Source organism: Thermobia domestica, chromosome 9 (assembly GCF_964235325.1).
Source record: "Thermobia domestica chromosome 9, izTheDome1.hap1.1, whole genome shotgun sequence".
NCBI lineage: Eukaryota > Metazoa > Arthropoda > Insecta > Zygentoma > Lepismatidae > Thermobia > Thermobia domestica.
The window spans coordinates 92,618,007-92,641,130 of NC_137462.1; the positions used below are offsets into that span (position 1 = coordinate 92,618,007).

The 23,124-nt window shown below is 35.8% G+C and overlaps 1 protein-coding gene across 1 annotated transcript in view; it reads right to left on the reverse strand.

Moving 5' to 3' along the window:
• The window catches only part of LOC145694859 (putative G-protein coupled receptor AH9.1), a 383,535-nt gene that overhangs the window by 146,810 nt on the left and 213,601 nt on the right, over positions 1-23,124 (reverse strand). Inside the window, exon 2 of the mRNA XM_081771560.1 lies at positions 5,148-5,254. The gene's annotated coding sequence lies outside the window, so the exon portion shown is untranslated. The remainder of the gene's footprint in view (positions 1-5,147; positions 5,255-23,124) is intronic.

Consider the following 23,124-nt stretch of genomic DNA (forward strand, 5'->3'; position numbering starts at 1 on the left):
AGTTACCATACTTTACTTGAAAAACTACGTATTAAAATGAAAGATAAATTTTCTCATTGTTTATACTGTAATTCATCATATGTGAATATGGAATATGACGTGAAGATTGGCTATCAAAATCAATTAGATGATTTGGAGGACATTCCGCGATTTTACTTCCAATCATCGATTACCAAAGATATTATTGACTAAACTTTAGGAAACAACTTTTAATTCATTTTCTTTAAGTATAACCTAACGCCATGTATATATTTCACGTTTCTTTACATTAGTGCATTTTAAATATCTGCACATTTATATATGGTGCTATTTCAAACAAAATATTTTTATGCTGTGTTGGCAACAGTGCTTCACTTATGGCAACACTGTTTGTAGTTTTCGATATAGCATTTTGTTCTCATTATATAGTGCAACTTTTGTTTTAATTGCTTTAACGGTTTTTAAGATATTTACTTTAAAGGTACATAATTCCATGGTATAATTTTTTGGATATTCAAATTTTGAAGTACCGTAGCTCCTATCCTTCTGGTTCATAGCACCTTAAATTTTGCTCATTTTCATTTTTCATGATGTTCTATTAGATGTGCTATGTGACAATCAGATTTGAGCGACAACTTTCCCACTTGACTTTGAGGGACTTTCCTACTGGAGGATCTATCCTCTCTCCCAGTTTTATGTGTGACAAAAATAATTTAAGCTATTATTTATATATTTTTGAACGTCTGTAGTAAACTCATAATATACATATCATAGTCTGGGTTCTGGTTGCCCTCCCCCCAGCTTTTACCTTCGAGGTCCGCCACTGGATGAGTTGATTTTCTTATAACTACGAATTACATCCTTGTTACGACTACTAACGTCCGTTTTCTTAAGATATGACAGGAAAAGGCTGAATCACATTGAAGGTTCTGACGTAGATAGGAGAACAAAGACTTCTTTATCAGTATACTGTTTATAGGTACAAGGCTTCCACCAAACAAAGGAATTAAGAAGTGCTCAAATTCGAGAATTTAAGTTGGATCGTAAGTAACTTCAGTGTATTTTATGTATTTCAACACAATTACATTATATCGTATGAGAACTTTAAAAACACAAAGTTCCCATACGTTCGCTGTTTCGTTGTTAAGTTGTCATGCAAGACACAAGAAGAATCATGTTCTGTTACATCTCTAATATGAGACTTGAAGATAACATTATTTCACCATAATCTTCCTCTTAGGATCAAATCCAAGCCCACCGAAGAGAACAACAGATGTTAGAAATATTTACTTCCGGTGTTTTGATTGGCAATACAATCACGTTTTTCTCAAGTAGCTTGCTCTGTCTGTACACATAACAAGTGCATAAAAGAAAAATTGTTTACGTAGGAGTGTGGCAGAAGATGAGGTTTCGTAACACATTTTTTGATTTTTTGAAATTTTCAAATTCTTTTGGATGTGTTGTTATCCCTTTATATAATAGAAAAATGCTGCAATTGATTTTATTACGTTTTGTAAGTGAATGAACTGAGTAGAGGCACACAACCAATAGGCTTTGGGTAACTCATGAGTAAAAGAATCGTTTTTTTAAATAAAAAAGACACACAATATTTTAAAAGCGTTTTAATTTCACTTATCATTAGAGTGACATACGTATGTTCAATTCAGAAGTAGGAACCCATGATTTGTTTTAAAGTTCTTCACTAACGAAAGGATATAGATCCACATTTCAATGGATTTCACAGTCTTTTGAATGGGAGTGTATAGTCATCCTCAAACAAACCTGACTGCCTATATCTTTTCGAAAAGGAGTGTACGCTAAGGTATATCTGGAGTTAAAGAAAATTGAGTGATATTTGACCAACTAAAATACTTTTTGGAATTTTTTTACGTATCATTTCAAGTATGTAGGGGTAAGTAACCAAGTTATTTTAATATGACTATTCAAATATGATGACACCTTTATTACCGAAGCTCCATTCTAAAGTGCAATAATTTTGCTCTTTACGAAATATCTACGAAGTATGTACGATGTGAGATCTCTATAGGTTGCAAATTTTGTTTGAAATCATACGTACTATAGAGAAAAAAATATTAATTTTGACACAGCATTCCTTATTATTCTGCTGGAATTGGTGATGATGTGGTCCTGTAATCCATTCGGTACAGGAGACGAGATAACGGCCTATGCTGTAAGGTTTGATCTTGATTGATAGTTTGTGAATAGCCCATGTCCCAGATGGTCCCCAATCTTCGTTCGTGTTTGGAGAACCTCCTAACTTCGATGTTGAATAAGAATGTAAAACAATAAACTCAAGAAAGAAATGAAATCTTTAAGTTTAACGTCCCACGGTTATGCCGGTTATGCTAAAGGAGACGGTGATAAGGAAAAATGAGTGAAATGGTGGAATGAAAAAGTGGGAGGAAACGGGAGAACGCCGAGAAAACCCACGAGCACGGTGTTTGTCCACCACAAAGTCCACACGGCGCTAGCTGGGGTCGAACCAGGAACCCCAAGCACCGGAGGTGAACACTCAACCACTGAGCCACCGCCCCCCCAAACTCAAAAAAGACCTTACTACTCTGATAATGTTGCAGTGAAGGCACGGTGGGTCGTGGTAGAAATGAAATGAAATCCTTCAGTTGAAGTCCCCACAATCATGCCCTTTAGGCTAAGGAAGACGATGACTAAAGCAAGTGAATGACGGTGGGAGAATTGGTGGAATGAGAAATTGGGAGGAAACGAGAGTACGTACTCTGAAAAAAAATCCACGGATATGATGTTATCAACTACAAAGTTACTTGACCGTGTATCGAACCAGGGACCCACGAACTAGAAGTAATTGCTCTATTACTGAGCCACCGCGCCCCCTGACTCAGTGGTAGCACTGTTAAAAATAACTTCTTAAATTTGAGAAACCGTTTCTTATCTGTGCACCGAGTCAATATTTTCTTGGAAATGAGATTTGGTAATTCTCATTTATGAGAGTAACAGTATAGTGTCTCGTACTGCTTTATATAACTCCTCTCCTTTTCTTCATTTCTCATTAATGAGAATTTCAAAGTCTTGTTTCTAAGAAAAGATGTTCTCGGTGCACAGATAAGAAACAGTTTCTCAGATTTAAGAAAGTATTTTTAACAGTGAGAGAACTCAATTCTGTTGCGTGGTTCGATTCTAGGTCGTGTAAATTCATGGTGGACAACATTGCATATGTGGGTTTTCCCTGAATTCTTCCGTTTCCTTCCATCTTTTCATTCCAACAATTCTTTCATAATCATTCCTTTTCATTAATCAAATGTTTCGTTGAACCTAAAAGGCATAGCTGTTGGAAGTAATACTAATATGTTATTTTTGCTAAATTCCAGTTTTTCCACTTCCTTTGAGTTGTTTGTTTCTGAGGGGAAAAAGATGTCGCTCTTATATTCCGTAAGAGACATAAAAAATGTAATATAATTCATTGCAGACGAACATTTGAAACTAAATGAAAAGCTTTGACAAACAGATCTTATTAGTTGAGTGAAAGGTGGTCTGAATGTCGGTTCCCTTCACTGTTTTTACCCAATTTTAAAGAGTAGACTCGAATTCTTTCAGTTTTAATCAAAGTGTATTGCTTCCAATTACATCACGATGCTACGCCAACTATATCAATAAGGAAAGTTCTGAGCCTCCGGCCGTAATGCAATCTGGGACCAACGCGCATTAAGCTATACTAACAACCAATTCCATATTTTCACGTATTTTGATAAATACATCTTGGAAATAATAATACAAGCAAATTATTATATTCATAATCATCATCATCATAGGTATTCTGTCATTATTGGCAGGTCACTTGTCGCAACTGAGAGGCTTCCATGGTCTTCTGCTAACCTCTTCGTCTTCACGTACGATTTTTTTTACATAATATCGTTCATTAATTGTAGCGTCCTTCGCCCCCTCCCTCTCTCTCCTGCCACCATACCATCTAGCACGTCCCTCATGATATAGTTTCTTCTCAGGTAATGTCCCAACCAGTTTCTCTTTCCCTTCTCAATAATACTTAAACGTGTTGTTTTGTCCCCCACCATCTCTAACACTCTCTCATTTATTTTCCGCTCGACTCCACTAATTTTCTCCATTCTTCTTCACACCCACATTTTGAAGTAAATTGCAATTAACCATCTAAGTAGAAAAGTAACAATGTCACGCGAACATCAGGTGAATTAGTTTGGTTTTGTATGACATGATATTTTCTAAATCAATATTGAAACTGGTAAGTGTAGTGGATTTCTACCATGTCGGATTTTACAGTAGTAGAGTGTTAAGAATAGAAGTGACATGGATTCTTGGGACGATTAACCGATTAAAAAAAAGGGTTCTTGCTATCAATTACAGTTTTTGCTCCGCAGTGATTGAATGTTAAAATCGGAAATGATTGTCTTCTACTACTTTCGGTTTGAATCACCTGCATCAGTGAATTCAGTTTCTATCTTTTGATTCTTTACAACCTGGCTAAAATTGATGGTAATCCATCAACTAATTCTTGAGTTTTTTTTTGTCTCTAGAAGAAACGGAGGATACATGGATAGAGCAGATAGCTAAATGAGTTTTGGTAATCCACACTTCTTAAAAAGATACACATTTCCCTTAGACACTAGATACAACCATTATGCTGAGTTCAGCTAGAGAAATATCCACGGGGTTCATCTTGAAGCCTTCTAATAGCTTTAATACTTAGTGACCGTAATTTCCCGCCATGGAAACCCATCATAAATGCTGTAAGTGGGAGGTGAAGTGGATTCCAAGTAAACCTCTATGAGATAATAACTCAAAATCCAACAACTTGGCGCTAAAACATTAAAAAAAAAGGCATTCATTAATGTTGGCTTTTTCCTTTCTCCCCAGGAGATATTTTGTTACTACGAGTCACTTCTAAAATTCAGAGTTATTCTGTTGAATAATATATCTAAAGGTTTTCCTTGACGTCAATAATAATTTATTTGCTTCCTTCCTGTCGGTGCTTGACACTGCGTAGGCAATGAATGGAATTCCACTTATAGACATCTCCTGTTGTTCGGCTTTGCCATACATTAACATTAACAGATTTACTGAGAAATCATATTATGAAGATTATTTTTATCTCCGGTTACTGCCTCTGGACTAGATATTTTACACATCGCTTCACTTACCTGATAAGTAATAATTCCCTCTGCCTTAGAAGAGTGCTTCCAACATATATTTATCCTTGAGTCACCCTCGATTTAATGGTACTTAAAATCATGTTTCCAAGGAGATTCTGAAAGACAAAAAGAGAAAAATATTAAACAAAAAATTGAAAAAAAAACAAAATAAATAATAAAGTTACTTCCTCCTTCATTTTTCTCTTTTCTATTTGAAACAAACTATTTAAATAATACATCAAAGAAACTTCTCTTTTTTATTTCAAAAGTACAGAGTGCCCCAAAAGAAATGCAACCTAAAGTTTGATTAAATAATTTTTTTTCAAGTAAGAATGATAGAGACATGATTTTTGTGACAAAAGTGAGCGTTGTCTATGGAGATATTTTGAGAATAAAACCAATGAGACAAATCGTAACTTTGAATTTTAGTAATTGTTTAAATGGCCAGAAGTGTAATTTTAAAAATTTGCAAAATTGCTTATAACCAAATGCGAGGAATAGAAAAAAAAAAGAATTAATCGCTGTAATTCTTAATGCAAATGTTTAGTAGCATCAATATTTATCGAATGGGACAACAACTGCATGTTGTTCTGCGGCGTTGACAATTACAATAGCTAGTTTTTACGTATTCAGTAAATAAACATGTTTTTAAAATAAAATAGCGCATTTTGGCAACAATGTTTCAGCAAAAATACTACCACAGGTATAACTCATCCTCTCCTCTCACATGTTGGGCAATGTACACTTCTGGTCATTTAAACAATTACTAAAATTTAAAGTTACGATTTGTCTCATTGGCTTTATTCTCAAACTATCTCCGTAGACAATGCTAACTTTTGTCACTAAAACCATGCTTCTATCATTCTGACTTCAAAAAATATGCTCGATCAAAGTTTGGGTTGCATTTCTTTTTTTATACTCTGTAGCTGAATGACTGGTCTTTTTTCTTTTTAGTTTAACGGTCCCACGGTTATGCCCTTCCGGCTAAAGGGGATGGGCTTTTAATGAAAATGAATTACTGTGAAATAAAATTATTGCGCTCTCCCACCAAGAATCGAGTTCGGGACCGCGCATATCAAAGGAGTATGCTCTAGCCATTAGACAAACTTGTAGAGTTGAGTACTTGTTCTTTGCATGGAGAGAATAGTTTATGAGAAATATTGGAATCATATCCCTTTACTTTATATTACATGTTTGAATCGAAATGCAATTATGTTTTGTAAAAAATTAAATGCTAAATATGTTCAAAAATTCATTTCAAATGGTGCATCCGTTAATTTTCTTTTAAAATTTAGACCTCTTTTCTCTTAGAACACGCACTTCAATTAAAGTGTAATACTAAGAACCCAGTTCAAACCAAGTAGCAACAATTTGAAAAGTTTGTCGTAAATAGTTCAACTATTTATTTGTTTGACATTTTGTGAATCCAAAATTAGAAATTAAATTATTATACAGTGTTTGAAAAAGAACTCCCTAGTTTTAATGTGTCCTAGAATCTGTACAAAGTGACATATACTATTCTAGTTTGTGGTGTTTGATTCATCAACTCTCCAAGTTTAGCTTCCCTGCAGTTGGCAGGTCTGCTTGACCTTGAAACGGCATCAGTGCTGTTTTTTTCCTCTGTTTCTTCAGTTCAGTCCAGGCAGGCGTGCAGTGCAGAGCAACTTAGCAACAATGTGTACTCCGCAACAGAAAGCGCAGTGTGTTATTTGGCTTGTGAAAACTGAGTCAGTTATAACAGTGCAACGTAATTTTAGACGTCAGTATGGTGGTGAACCAGCTACAGCAAAAACTATCCGTCATTGGCTAAAGTCTTTCAAGGAAACCGGTAGTGTTTTAAAAGCAAAATCACCAGGTAGACCGAGAACTTTTGAAGATGTTGAACTGATCCGTGTTTCTTCTGTTCGGAGCCCGAAGAAGTCATTGGCCAGACGTAGGCTACAATTAGGAGTGCCTAAAGGTACTGTGTATGATGTTGTGCGTAAAAGATATAAGTTGCGTGCCTACAAATTGCAACTGTTACATGAAGTTAAACCTACTGATAAAATCGAAAGGTATGAGTTTGCTGCTGACTTTCTACACAGAATTGATAATGATGTCATTTTTTAAAAAAAGATTCTGAATTTCTCATGAGGCTACATTTCATGTCAGTGGGACAGTTAATCGTCATAACTGCAGAATTTGGGGGACAGAGCATCGACATGAAGTTATTCAGCATCAATGTGACTCTCCCAAACTTAAGTTCTGGTGCGGTTTGATGGAAGATTGTGTGATTGGTCCTTTCATTTTTGTAGAAAAAACAATAAACGGGGACGTTTACTATGACATGCTGACAGAGTACATCTTTGGACAAATGGACGATATTGAGGCGGAAAAGAGGCTTGTGTTTTTCCAACAAGATGGCCCCCACCTCAATGCAGTAACCGGCTCTTGACACTCGCTTTCCAGGAAGGTGGATAGGCAGGGCTGGCCCAATACCTTATCCACCACGAAGCCCAGACTTAACCCCACTGGACTTTTTCTTTTGGGACCATAAAAAATGTTGTGTACAGTGAAAAGATCAGAGACATCAATCATTTACGGGAAAGAGTCATCGCGGCGGTTGGGACAGTTACATCTGAAATGTTTGGTGAATATGTGGCGAGAAGTGGAATAACGTCTCGTCGTGTGCAGGGCCACAAATGGATCCCACGTTGAAGTCTATCAACATTAAACAAAACTTGAAGAAATTCTCTTTCATGATATGTACTCATTGATGTAAGTTTTCATTCATTTCCCAATTAAATTTATACTTAATACTAGGGAGTTCTTTTTCAAACACCCCGTAGAAATTGTCCCCTTTAGAAGCAGATTTTTTAAAAAAGAAAAACTTTAGGATACGTGTGCAATTATTTCTAACGATAAGTTCATATACGAAAAATCTTTAAGTTTTACGTCCCACGTTTATGCCAGTTAGGGTAAAGGAAACGGTGATGATGAGAAATGAATGAAATGGTGGAATGAGAAAAGTGTGAGGAAAGGGGAGAACCCCGAGAAAACCCACGAGCACGGTGTTTGTCCACCACAAAGTTCACACGGCGCGAGCTGGGATCGAACCAGGAACCCCAAGCACCGGAGGTGAACGCTCTACCACTAAACCACCGCGTCCCCTTTCATATACGAAGCCGCACCTTCTCAACTTGATGGGCTCCTGAGATACCAAATTTAACTTTTGAACCCCATATCCTGTTAATCAAAGAACAAGATAGAAAAAAAGAACGCTTCCACATAGACACTATGTTTCAAAATTTATTTTAAACTGTTCAACAGCATATATACAAGACAAATATACAAACATTTTTTTTTCAGAATTTCAGTTTTTCTAGGATACTTTATCGTGAGAATGCATCACGCAGAAAAGGAACAAAAAAACAAGTTAGAATATAAAATAAATTTAAATTTGTAATGCAAGTTTGCAATTTCCTTATAATAATAATATAATTAATTGTCGAACCTAGGTTGCAGCGCGATTTAATTCCATTCCTTGTGCGTTTTAGTGACAACATAGTGTGAAATTGACTACTGAGAATATTATATAGACAGGTGAGAATCCAACCAGAACATAGAGACTTCCAAAACAAACTAATCTTCCGATCAAGGATTATAAGCTCGTGACGGTAAGGTATGGTACAGCTTGAGTACCATATTTAGCAGTGAAAAATCTGTAACAATTAGCGAAATACCAAGAATTATTTAGAGTTTGGATTTAGATTTCTGGGTTTCGGCAGCTGCGGCCATGTTAGCCCGTTATGTATGAGGGATGATGTCACACAGCAAGTACATTACCTGGGGAACTCGGGAGAGAAAAACGAATGGGGAAGGAAAGAAGCGGCCTGGGGCCATTATGTTAGGTATCATTGCGGCATGCGGTATGAATGAGGAAAGCCCAGGAAAAATCTCACTGAGGGTGACTGGCCTAAAGATTTTTTTTAACATTTCCGACCGAGTGTCCCCACTGGGAATCTCATTCGGGACTATAAGAATAATTTCTTATGGCACCCACTATAGTAATGCAAGACTTCTTTGTTCATGAGTTAATCAATGGCTCTAACTCAGTGAAACAATTCAGTTACAAGAAGAGCTCAGTGCGTTAATGCTAAAGTGAAACACCGGGATCAGATTTGAAACAAGTGACAAGTACCTTGAATATTCATAGTAATAAATCAGTGAGGTATCATTTGAAGAGAATAGTAGACAATTTTGGGATTAAGTTTTAAGACATTAACTATGCTGTATGAAATTAAAAGAATGCCTAAATGCTCGAGAAATTACTCCTTTGTCTTCCAATCCTAGTGATTTATGTAACTTAATTCCGTTGTTGGCAATACGTGAATCAGATTACAAAGAAAGGAAACTTAATCAATTGTCCTAGTGACAATTAGTGCAATGCCTGCAGCAATAGTACTGGAAGAAATAGAGTTTTTGAGATAATTTCTACTTTACAAGACCGAGATAATTTCTACTTTACAAGGGATGGGGAAAAGTATAACAATGTGAGAGAAGGTGGTTAGTTTTACGAATAACCTAACTTCTTTAAAATGGAAGTTGGGATGTATTAATTAGTGTACATCCTCGAAGCGATAACATAGTTCGTGCGGTAACTGTAAAGACTTCAGATAGAGTTTACTAAAGACTAGTTGTGAAAGTATCCCTATTGTCATTTGATTGAGAAAGCATATTTTCATTTACCATTTTGTTTCATTTTTTATAGTTTATTTCAAATATTGTACTAAAGTCACTTTTTTGTATCTTGAACTGGAACATTCAAAGGTGTGGGCTATGCTCAATCCTAACGCACTTATTGTTTCAAGCTTTTTGTATGCAGGTAACAGTTAAATGTAACTTGTCACCTGTAAAAGGAAGAAAAGAAAAAAAATGTCTTGTAGATACTTGAAACTGTGTAAGTATGGTTGCATGTGTGTGTGTGCCTAGTTCATCTCCCAGTTTGTAGCACAAGGTAAACATTTAGACGTGCGAGTGTACTACTTCTTTTTCTGCACATTATTTCCACTTCGTTTCATTGTTTCCCTTCCCATTCATCTAAAATAACGTTGAAGAAAGAAAACCAAATTTTGTTTTGAAAACCGAAAATCGATTTTTTGAAATTTCAATTTTTTCAAACGTTGATTAAACCGAAACCCGATTTTTTGAAATTTTAACTTTCTCAAAAGCTGAGTTTTGGTTTTCAAAAAAAAATCGATTTTGACAGCACTAGTGTACATGCTGTGCTTGTTAATCTTAAAGAAATTTGAAAGGATGATAGCTTTCGAGAATTGGTAAGCCTGCCATACGTCCCGTAAAACACGGGACAGTCCCGATTTTTGGCCCTTGTGTCTTGCGTCCCTGTAAATGTAGTCGGGACAGACAAATGTCCCGTATCTTAATCAAGTTCCATTTCTGTTATCAATAGCAGCCTATTCGAAAAGTGAAAAATAAAAAATTCTGACATTGGCTGGGAATCCGTAATTAGTGAATTAGCAATAAGCTGTAACATGTAACAGCTTGGAGCAAGTTATTACAGCTCCCTCTCGAATTTGATAGGAGAAAGCCAATAGACTCGCACCACAGAGTCGCACTTGTCCGTTAGCAGTCAAGTGGATCTCCAATATTTGATAGCCTATAGTGCACGAACTGAGCTGTCGTTGAAAATCCATTAGAAGTGAAATGTCCTAATTTTGTATCAATAAGAATACCTAAACTGAAGTGCACTTATTCTTTCAATTTGAAGGAGAAGTATCAGTTTCTGAAAGTAACGAATTTGAACTATGAAGTTGACTGCAAGATTTGCAATGTTATCTTTTCCATTGCACCTAGTGGAAACTCCGACACTTTCCAACACCGAAAAAAAACAAGCACATATAAGATGGCTTCGAGTGCTTCTACATCTACAAGCACAGGGAAGGTGACTGACTTTTTCCCCAGCAAGACATTAGATAAGTTGAAAAGAATTCTAAAAAATCTTTTTGAGAGGCTAGGGCACAGAATTGTGCTGTGGTCTAGGGCTTAAAAATATGTAAATCCAACCCTGGCAATTACACACGACGCAAGGACAGAAATCAGCTAAGTTTACATCAGATTTGAGTGATAAATGTAATTTTCACAAATACAACCATGTAAATAAATATTGCTAAACACGCGAAAAATATTGAAGGTACATTGTATCACTGATTCAAATAAAACGGGATTGTTTGCATATTATTTTCCCGTAAAGCATTTTTATAAGACGCCATCTTGAGTTTTTAAGGCGATTGTTTTGTAGTTGGATTGTAAATATCTTCATTCCTTACAATTGATTGCAGTGAATGAAGAGAGAAAGTAGCTGCAGCTTAGGGAACTTTCGCCTATTAGCCAGATCCGTATCTGTGGGGGGCTAACCTCCCTAAATTTTTACTGTCCCCCTAAAATTTTCACGGTAGTCTTGAAAATGAACTAGAAACTTAATATAGCGATGAACTATTATATGGTTGGATCTGGCTCCCCGTACATTTTAGAGTTGGCTATGAGCCTGCTATTAGCTATACTGTTGTTCATAACCAGAGTTACAATTCATTGGATTATGTTGGAAAGTCTTTTTTTCTGGGGAGGGGGAGGGAAGAGATCGAAAGTGTCCCGTATTCTCATGAAAAAAAAAATGTGGCAGGCTTAGAATTGGTGATAGCTTTTTCTAAAGATAGTTGCATTGGAGTGAAAGCACCGAAGATTTATAAGAAACTTACACATGAACAAAGAAGTCAAAACATTAAATTAGAGGGAAGGCATGATAAGGGATGCGCAGTTGAAAGGAAATGCATGGTGTTACCTCTCACTAACGTTAATTTAGACCTACCTAGGAGAAATAGTGTAGAAAATCCTACATAAGGAAGACAGTTTTTTGGAATAAAGCTGTATATTAGATGTATAAGATTTGCAGAATTATAAGGCGCTTGTTGCGAAATGTGAACAAAAGATTAAGATGTTAGAATACTTCAGATAAATCTGTGAAGAATCTGAAGTGAAAATAAACGTTACAAAGATAACACTACTGTCAGTGGCTTATTTAGGGGGGATTCCGGGATTAAGCCCGCCCCGAAATTTTATTTATTATATTAAATAAATAACATATCTTGCAGAATTTTTACATTGCCAGGACTAAAGTTAACAAAGCTCCCCCCGAAACAAAATCGTAAATACGCCACTAGTGGTCTGTATCAAATATAGAAATCGGAGAGGAGAAGTTAGAAGAGGTAATTTCCGGTACCTAGGTGGAATCGCTAGCGAAGACATGAATTGTGGACGTGAAATAAAAGCAAGATGAGAAATGACGGAAGAATCATTTAAAAAGGAGAAAAGTATATTTTTGCTGATCTTTTAATAGAATGGTATGAAAAAGACTCACTAAACGTTTGTATAGGGTACTAGCAGCGTTCACCCCGCTTCGCTGCGGTCACCCCGGAACGCAATAAACTTTGTTACTTAGATAATTTTTACTTTTTCGCTTTCAAGTGATATGATAAAAACCATAGAAGATTGCAGTAAATCTTAACATTATATCGCTTGTCATTTATGTTAACCCGCCCCGCTTCGCTGCGGTCATCCCGGTGCTGGCATATTGTAAAAGTGTCTGTAAAAATAAGCAAATCAATTAAAAAATTTTAAACAGAAGATTCAAGCTATTTTCCGCTGTATATCGCCTGTCATTTATGTTAACCCGCCGAGTGACACGGTCATGCGGGTTGCATATAAATACGTTTATTTTTACCTATGATGAACTAATAACAAAGGATTTGTACGTTATGGACACTTGAATGGTCAATTATCTCAAGACACTGGTAATTAAAAATTAAAGTGATATGATAAAAACCATCTAGGGTCCAAATCCTAATAACCCCCCAAAAATGAAAGAAATTGGTTCAGCCGTATTAGCGTGATGAGCGGACAAAGAATTGTACGTTCTCTTTTATATATATAGATAGTATTCTACAGAGAAGAGATACGAACAACACACAAAATCGATTTAAAAAACTGTGAGAGGCATTGCAATGTGAGTGTATACAAATGATGAAGAAAATTAGCTAGGGAAACCAATGAAGAAGCGTTGAAAAAGAGTACATATGAAATATAATTATAAACAGTAAGACAAACTAGTTGGCTGTATCCTGATGGAAGTGATAAAAGTTACGGTTGCAGGAAAAGAGACATAGTTCCAGTTTATCAATGTCCATTAAAGAAGAACCAGGTGATAAAAAACGGGAGAAAAACAAAAATATTCCCTGGACGTGGCCCACTCCCTCACACTGATAGACCTTCCCTTTCAATTGTTGTAGAGAAGTGAGCTTTAGAACAATATCGAGTACAACTGAAACACCCGCTAGGCATAATTCGATTTCTATAGGTGGTTTTGAAATTTCAGAAAACTCAGCCGACAATTCAGAAATCGTAATCTACGCCTTTCATGAATCACATGATTTGCACGTTCAGCATCATTTATTGCCACAGTTTTTCAGCCTTAGATGCCTTCGACACAGGCCCATAGCCAGCTCTAAAATGTAAGGGGGCCCTGTGAAAGTTAGGGGGACCAGATCCAAAAATATTATAGTTCATTTGCAAGCCTATTGTGAAAATTTTAGAGGGGGATAGTAAAAATTGGGGGGGATACGGGTCTGCCTCGACATGTACATCGGTAAAAATTTCTTTAAACTCTCTGCAGCAGCCATGCACACAGCTTTCAGTTATGAAATTCCCGCTGTAATCATTACTCATTCAATGTTGAATTGCGGTTGTATTAAGAAAGTAAAGGAAAGAAAGTAAAATATCAAACGAGAAACAATTTATTTCCAACCCTTCCACTGGATATGTGTGGAGAACAGTTTTCCTAGTAAGGTAAGTGCTGGTAAATACGCCATGTTAAGGATGTTGAATTTTTAAGATCTTATTTTTTATGAAACACAAAGAACAACACACGTGCCTGCCTTTTCCGCGTATAGAATAAAATGACAAAGATGCTACTCACTTCTATTTTGTACCCATGGTAAAAGAATAAAATCCGCTGGCGAATTTACCAACACGCGCAGGTAATTACGCCAAATCTACGATACTGTTAGAAACCTGTAATAAATCTTGGAACTGCTTACATCATTTGTATTATACAAACTCAAGTATTACTACACAGTATGGCTGAAGAAAAATAATAATAATAATAATAATAATAATAATAATAATAATAATAATAATAATAATAATAATAACCAGTACAAGATGAAGATAATGAGATAAAATGTAAAAGCGATGATCTCCAAAGTTGAAATGAAGTTCCAAACTGAAAAGTTTTAGTCAATAATAACATAAACAAAGTGTCACTGTAGTGTGACTTAAAAAAAAAAAAAAAAAAAAAAAAAAAAAAAAACAGCGACATTACATGGAATATGTAGGACATGAAAACATCTTTGTCTTCTCCAGTAAGTCCTGCACAAGGAACGGTGTATTTCGCTGCACCGTGCTTGGTATTGATTTAGTAGCCATGGAACCACAAATACTGAAGTTACACTTACATAACAAAGTGTTTCTAGACAGACACGAAATAAGGCGTACATTGCTGTTAACAATCGGCAATATTCTGGGTTAGTACGGCACTAATAACGGATTCTTACCTCTATTGAAATAATAATGTCCTTCCACAGAACCTTCCCCAACCATACAATACTGCACGGCGTGGCGGTTTCTGCGCTGTCTCAGGAAGTATAAGTCAAATCAGACTTGTCAAACCCCGTGGCATATATTAGAGGCGCATTCTAGCGGATTTAGTCAAAAACGTCTCAGCACTGAACATTTGGCGTATTTAGCTGCACTGGCTTATATACCTGCAGTTACCTTATCAATCGGCTCATTATAAATTGATGGTACAAATGTATAATTTAGTCACTGCGTTTCTGACGACATTACAAAATATACTTGTTTTCGATTAAGAAAAATAGTTATTTACATATTATTTTATAAACGTGAAAGATTTAAATTTATTAAAAAAATACATCCAGAAATTGGAGAAAGTAACACACGACATACATAAATTTCATTTTTACATTACTACTACTACTACCACCACCACCACTACTACTACTACTACTACTACTACTACTACTACTACTACTGTTACTATTACTACTACTATTACTACTACTACTACTACTATTACTACTACTACTGCTACTGTTACTATTATTATTACTACTACTACTACTATTACTACTACTACTACTACTACTACTACTACTAATAATAATAATAATAATAATATTAATAATAATAATATAGTTGTGGTAACAGTACAACGTAGGAAATCAAGATGCCAAATGGAAGTTTTTGCCTCTCAAGATGGAATTTTATAACTTTTCAGATTGGCATTACTGTTTCCGTCTGGAGCAATTGAATGACGTATTATAGGTATAGTTTATAGTTGCCGGACGCTTCAATTGCAGTACTCCACAAATCATAATGATTGAACGGAAGAGTCTATCTATCGGAAGGGAAAGGAGTCACATCCAATGAACGACTTTCTCTTAACTGCATTTCGTCATTTCACATAGTTCTTGTTTGGTGGCTAAACAGAAGTTTCTTTTTAAAAAATAACTCCAATATGTAAAACAGATAGTATCTACGTAAAGAATTTAGTTCAGGACTGTGGTACATAGAAGCTCCTGAATTTACTTCAAGTTGTATGTCGGTAATGAGATGATGATGATAATAATAATAATAATAATAATAATAATAATAATAATAATAATAATAATAATAATAATAATAATAATAATAAATTGTGCTGGCTCCCAAACTACTTGATTCACCTCAGCCAGTCATTATATGAATTACTCTTTTACATATTTCTAACAAATTAATTAACTCTTTCACTGGTATAACGACATTATAGTGACTGAAATGCTCAATATAGAGTGAGCGAAAATTGTGGTTATAGGTCAGAACGTTGTTATAGCCTATTGTACTGTAATCTGCTGTTCCTGTTACTCTGATTATATGTCACTATTTTGCCATGTAACCCCTTTCACTAACTACTTTATTAAAAAAAACAAAACTAACGAACTAAGAATGAAATTAATTTATAATTGTACATAGAATAAGGTCATACAATAGAATAAAAACATAACATCAATTTTTCACATAACAATGAGGTAAAATTTTATTTTTATCGAGGCAGTAGTTTTTTTTTTCTAAACAGCATTGAAGAGTAGTAATACCAAATGTGGACTTTGCCTAAGAGTGTGCACTTTGAATTAGCATGGTCGCAAGTTGAAATCTTACTGAGAGTACAGCTCAGAATGGTATAATTCCGAATAGTCACACAGATTTAACTTTAATATTAATAGTAATTCCCGTCCTACGAAATCTCAGTATTCTATAAGAGTGCAAAGCACAGAATTACAAACCACATTATTTCAAATGTAGCATTGCACTTGTTTGAAAGATGCAATGGATGTGATAACTGGAAATACGATATGGGCTGCAGTTAAAGGTTAAAAAAAAAAAAAAAAAAAAAAAAAGTAGTTTCGTTATACCGTACAATGTTTGCATCATCTAAATGTTGTGCTAGTGAACGTGACTTGCTATTTATTATAAATACAAGGGCATTTAATCCGAAGTGGTCGTCCGTCTCGTTTTTGACAAAAAAGTGTAATAACAGCTAAGAAAATTTAAAAATAATCAATTTTTAGGACCGCTTTAAAAGAGTACGGTAGGGTAGAGTAGAGTAAGGTAAGAAAGTAGGGAAGGCTTAGCTTTGCGTTAGGGAAGTTTGGACCCATTTTGTTAAAATTAATAGAGTGCAATTTCTGGTCTGTGTGTAAGGATACTAAATGGAGCGCCTCTGCACATCTGTAGCCATGTTCAGAATACAATTGCTCGTTATTTCTCCACCATCCTACCATTCATAATCTTGCGCGAAGTAATTTTCTCCGAATGCCAAATACTTCAATGTTTATAACCACTAGTAAAAAAAAAATAAATAAATAAGTAAATAAACACAACTCCCGCGCTCCTTACACATTATCAAGCACACAAACAAGAACAATCTCCATTTCTTCCCACATCGTGCTCGTGGGTTTTCTCGGGGTTCTCCCGTTTCCTCCCACTTTCTTCATTCCACCATTTCATTCATTTCTCATTATCACCGTCTCCTTTAGCCTCATCGGCAAAACTGTGGGACGTAAAACTTAAGATTTCATTCATTTTTTTCATTCCATTTCTTCCCGGTAAATTTTCAAAATTTTGCTTGAAACGGACGACCAACTTTGGAACTTTTGAACCAACCTTTGAAATCCATGCTCAATTTCCGTAGAGTTTTTAGAGTTACGGTAAGATACCTTTCAGAGTTTACTATAATTGAAAAACACATTTTATCATCTCATTACATAGTGTTAATTTCGGTAATTTTATATGAACTTCATAAGATTTAGAGTTATGTATATACAGATGGTGATCAGAAAAATGGAAACACCTGAACGAAATTGCAACTTACCAGATTAATATGGTGTCGGGCCACCTTTCGCCTTCAGAACAGCCTTGATGCGACGTGGGATGGAGGCATAAAGGTCGTGAATGGTAGCAAGCGGAATTTTACACCATTCCTCGTGCAGCGCATCGGCCAGTTCTGTGAGAGAGGATGGAGGTGGAGTCGTGTTTCCAAGACGGAGCACAGATGTTCAATTATGTTGAGATCTGGGGATTGGGCGGGCCAGGGGAGGTGTTGAACTTCATCCCGATGTTCCTCAAACCACGCTGCAAAAACGCCAGCTGTGTGAATGGGTGCATTATCATCCTGGAAGATGGCGTCATTGTCCGGGAACAACATCCGGACCATAGGATGCAAGTGGTCTCCTAAAATTGCGACATAATCGTTGGCAGTGATTCGTCCGCTAAGTGTGACCACAAGACCCAATGAAAACCATGATATGGCGGCCCACAGCATCACCGAGTCGCCGCCATGTTTCACAGTTGGGCGGAGACACTGCAGATCATAAGCTTCTTTGGGCGTTCTCCACACATAAACACGGCTCGTGGTTAGGAATAGGGTGAAGGATGACTCATCCGACCATATCACACGTTTCCAGTCCTCAACGGTCCAAGTTGCATGGTCGCGGCACCATTTACGGCGTGCGAAAGCGTTATAGTCCCTGATGAGCGGTTTGGCCCATGCAACACGACCCCGTAAGTTCATGTCATGTAATTCGCGGCGGACTGTGATTGTCGAAACAGGGTGGGGGAGGTACTGATTGAGTTCCTCCGTCACTTGCTCCGCAGTAGCACAACGGTTCTGCGTGACAAAGCGCTTTAATATCCGGCGTGACCTGTCACTCATGATTTTCTTCAACCCACTGTTCCGCTTCCCTGATGTGGTTTTCCCGTGTGTTGTGTAGGCCGTCATCAACTTCGACACTGTCCCACGCGACACACCTAACACAGTAGCCACTGCCGTCACACTCACTCCACATAACCGCGCACCAACAATTTGCCCTCTTTGAAACTCTGAGAGGTCTCCCATTTTACACTACCTCCGTCTACTGCAGCCACTGGACACTGCTGTTCCACTGCACCTGACGTAGTATGGAGACCGACCTAACACACCACCACCAGCGGTCGCCACGACACCACTGCCAACCCATACATCTGACGTGTTGCCAACTACAGGTGTTTCCATTTTTCTGATCACCATCTGTATTTCATAATACTACTAGTGATAATGCTTGAATTGAAAATTGTGATATTCGAAGAGAAAAAAAAAAAATGTCAAAGCACAATATTTGCTCTACATACAATAAAGAAACAACTTCAGTCGAGTGTATATAGAGTATCGAATTCCTAGTAAACATTGTTATATTAACCATCATGTATACACGTTGAAGAAAAATCAACTGAAACAAGCAAAACAAGCAATATTGATTCAATACGATTGATAGATTTTTTTTATTTATTTTAGTTATCTCGAGCGCTGATTCGGATGTCTGTTTTCTTTAACTAGATGTATTGTGTTATCATCAGTTTCATATAGGTTTCGGAAGACTTTGCACCATCATCTACAGGTTTACAATAATTTATACATTTTTTTTTTTTTTTTGTGCTTTTGAGTTTGGATGGAGTCTGTTGTTTAGTTTAAAACTACATGCTAATGTTGCAAAAGTTATGTGCCACAGAATATCATCAGTTGTTCAAATTTTACAAGTTATGTTAACCCTACATTGCATGAATTAACGTACTTAAGAGAAAAAAATCAAAAGATGGTTCAAAATATCTATATTTATGGTCTAAAATAATTAGCATTGGAAATATTGTAATACTTCATGTATGTTACGGGGTAGGGGGTTGTGAATTCCAGGTAACATCATGAAATAATAGTAAGCATGCAATTAAGTATTAAAAACAAAGACGTGTTTTCTTCTCTTATTAGTTTAATGTAGTTAGGTAAATATAAATCTATATTAAATGACAGTTTATCTTCTTCAAATTCATAGAAATCAACCAGGGTCAACTACACATGTCTTCCAATGCCAAACAAAGCCTTACGCGCGAGCAAGAACAACACGTCATATTCCATCAATGCAGTGATGGTTGACATCTAGTGACGGAAAATGTAATCACAAAAAGTTACCTGAGAGTAACAACATGCAATAATGACAATATTTGATTTATTCCGGATAATTAGAAACAAATATACAGTTTGTTACCTGTAAGTAACAATGTGCAATGTTGGGTTAAGAAAATCTTCGAAGGTGAGAAACTGCATTAAAAAAAAAAAAAAGAAAGAAAGAAAACCAAATGCAAAAATTTGTTACATTATTTTATTGTTATCATGAAATATAGCGCTGTCTAATGATTTGATAAAATGCCTGCTTTCCAATCATCAACTCTGAAACGTAGCTCAGCAGCTAATATCAAGAGAGACACATCAATAATGGCAAATTTGTTTACTAAGCACGATAAAAAATAATTAAACTATTCAAGCATATGCTTCATTTCCACAAGCAACTTATCCCCACGTGGGACACACATATTTGCTTGCACATTGGAAAGAATTTTTTAAGTACAATATATCAGTTGCAGAATTTCTTGTATTTTAAAAGTAGTGTTGTTTTCTGCAGCGGCGACGATTTTATGTTTTATGAGATTGCTCCAATGAATCGTAAAACGCTGGAAACACGGTCGTAAAGTGTGCTTCCCCTTCTTCTTTTTTTTTCTAGTCTCCATTTCTATGAGTGTTTGTTGCTAGGATGCAAAGGAAAAGAGTACACTGTTCCAAGATAAGATGAAGTAAACATTCTAAGAGCGTTGACAGAAGGAAAAACAAGAGGGAACACAAAATTAAATAGCTGTTGTCAAAGGGAAATACACAAATAGAACAGTTTATGATGTGTAGAATTATATGAGAAATGAAAGACTTGGGGAGATAGCTGACTCTGATGGATGGGGAACTGGGAGAAAATGTGACGCTTTGCTTCTGTTAAAATAAACAGGAACATAAAAATATATAAATTGGCGGCAAGAAACAACAAATTTGAACACTGTATCTCACTACGGTGTCAACAGAGAAACTTCTTTAAGTGGGTTCTTCAAGATGTAAGTACGAGGGGAACATGGAATTTAATTTACACTGACCTTCAGTTTAACCAACATTGTTTATTTATTTAAGTGTTGTTTAAGTAGTAAATTTATAAGATTTTAATTGAGCTGATCAAACAAATGGTAAACTTGAGCTCTTTTGTTATAATCAGTGGTGCACCCACGGGGAGGATCCAACGGGTTCGGATCCCCCTTATAACGACATTTATTTAAAATAAAGTTATGTGATGAACCACCAATATATATAGAACGTCGTTACTCAAAGGTCCTCAGTTTTTAGTTTCATATAAGCAAGGCTACGAAAATCACTATAAAACATTTTACACATTGCATTTTAAATATTATCTTTTATTATGGCACATCTCAAATAAGATAACTTCACTCCCGGCATGAAGTTTACATAAGATGGATCCGGAATTATATCTTATTTATTCTTTGTTCCCATGACAACGAATCTCTATTTTAACAAAACAGCAACGTATATCAACTGCAAAGAAATTACATCTACATATCCTTTTTTTCTTTCATATACTTCTTCCTTTTCTTGAATAGCTTGTGCATAATTAAAAAGTATATTCTGCCCACAAATACAAAGAAAGGTTGAAATACAAGTATCGTTATACCCACCAAAACTTTCTAACTCAACATACATTTGTACCCTTTCCCAATAAAACAATACTTATTTAAAAGGAAATTATTGATGTAACATGAAAATTTGATCTTATACTTCATCTGTACTCTTTTTCTTATAAAAACAATCTAGTTCTATCATTTTGTTCTGAAAATATAGGTGGAAGTATTTTACAATTACTTATCGTCGTTTTAGGTGCAGCCCCGTTCAAGACTTCTGTAGACGTAGCAATTTGTAGCATCGGGCCCTCTCAAAGCTCGGACTCCTCCGAATAAAACATTTTGAGTGGGCGCCTGGTTATATTACTCCTCTTACCTCCTTCTTTGCAGCAATTTTCATCAAATGTTGAATGGTTGGAGGGGTTCAAGTCTACATGTTAAGGATCAATCATGTCATTCAAGAATTGTGTCCGTAAGTTTAGTTTAATATAGATATATTATCATTCTTTGTAGATAACTGTTACAGAAAACCAAGAACAGGTCAGAAGCGTTACAAAACATATACATGGATACACAGAAAACTACAAAATTACGAATGTCACAGAATAATAGGAATAAGGAATAGACGAAAAATATGTAAATAAACACTTTCTGGTTTACTTTTTATTCTAAAACACTATTATAATAAGCTTTGCCTATTAAAACAAGTGAGTTTCGTTTCCCAGTGTGAAACCACGGTAGATTTTCGAACTGCGAATTCAATACTCGTAGTGCATCTATAATTCATAGTTGCAATAGATTAATAAGATCAAAGATAGAACCTATTCCTCGGACTCTGAATCTTTATCAGAAAGCCGTATTCTCTATCCCTTTTTATTTTTGTTCTATGGCAATAAAGATTGAAGTAGAAAACCGTCAATTTAAACCACTTCCAGATTCCATAAAGGTTAAGCGGAGAAAATAGAACGTACTCTTGGAAATACTGAACCTATTGCAAAGTATTGCATCTCGATATTTCTTACAGATTTTGGTCCACGGAAATCAGTATTGAAATCCAAAGAATAGCAAATATCAACTATTTCCGATTTTGATGGAGTGTTGCGGGTTGCGATGGTATATTCTGTTGACACCGTGAATCGATTGCAGAAAACCGCTTCTCGCTATCTATCACCATTTTTGTTCTATGGTGAAAAATAATGAAACTGGAAATGGTTTATTTGAACCACTTCCGGATTGAATATAGGAGTGACGGAGAAGATAGAGCCTACTTTAGGAGACCGAATCGAGTGCAAAAAGCTCCATCTTGATGGCTCTTACTGTTTTTTTTTTCTCTACAGAAATTATTATTGAAACCGTTAGTAGTGTTAAATTTCAACAATTTCCGATTTTGGTAGAGCGTTGCGCATTGTGATAGTATATTCTGTCGATTCTATAGAAGGCCACTTGTGGCTATCTATTACAATTTTTGTTCTATAACGATAAAGGTTAAAACTGGAAATACTTAATTTGAACCTCCCTCGGATTGAATTTAGGGTTAAGGGAGGAGATAGAATTTACTCTTAGGAAGCAGAATAAATTGCATAAAACTGCATTTCGATGTGCTTCAATTTGAATAGTGTGTTAATGGAAAATTTGGAAACTATTCTCGGGACAATGAATCGATTGCAGAAAATCGCACCTAGATATTTTTTTTAGCGTTTTTGCTTTGTGGAAATTAATATTGAAACAAAAATAATAGTAAATTTGAACCACTTTTGGTTTTGGTAGAATATTGCGACTA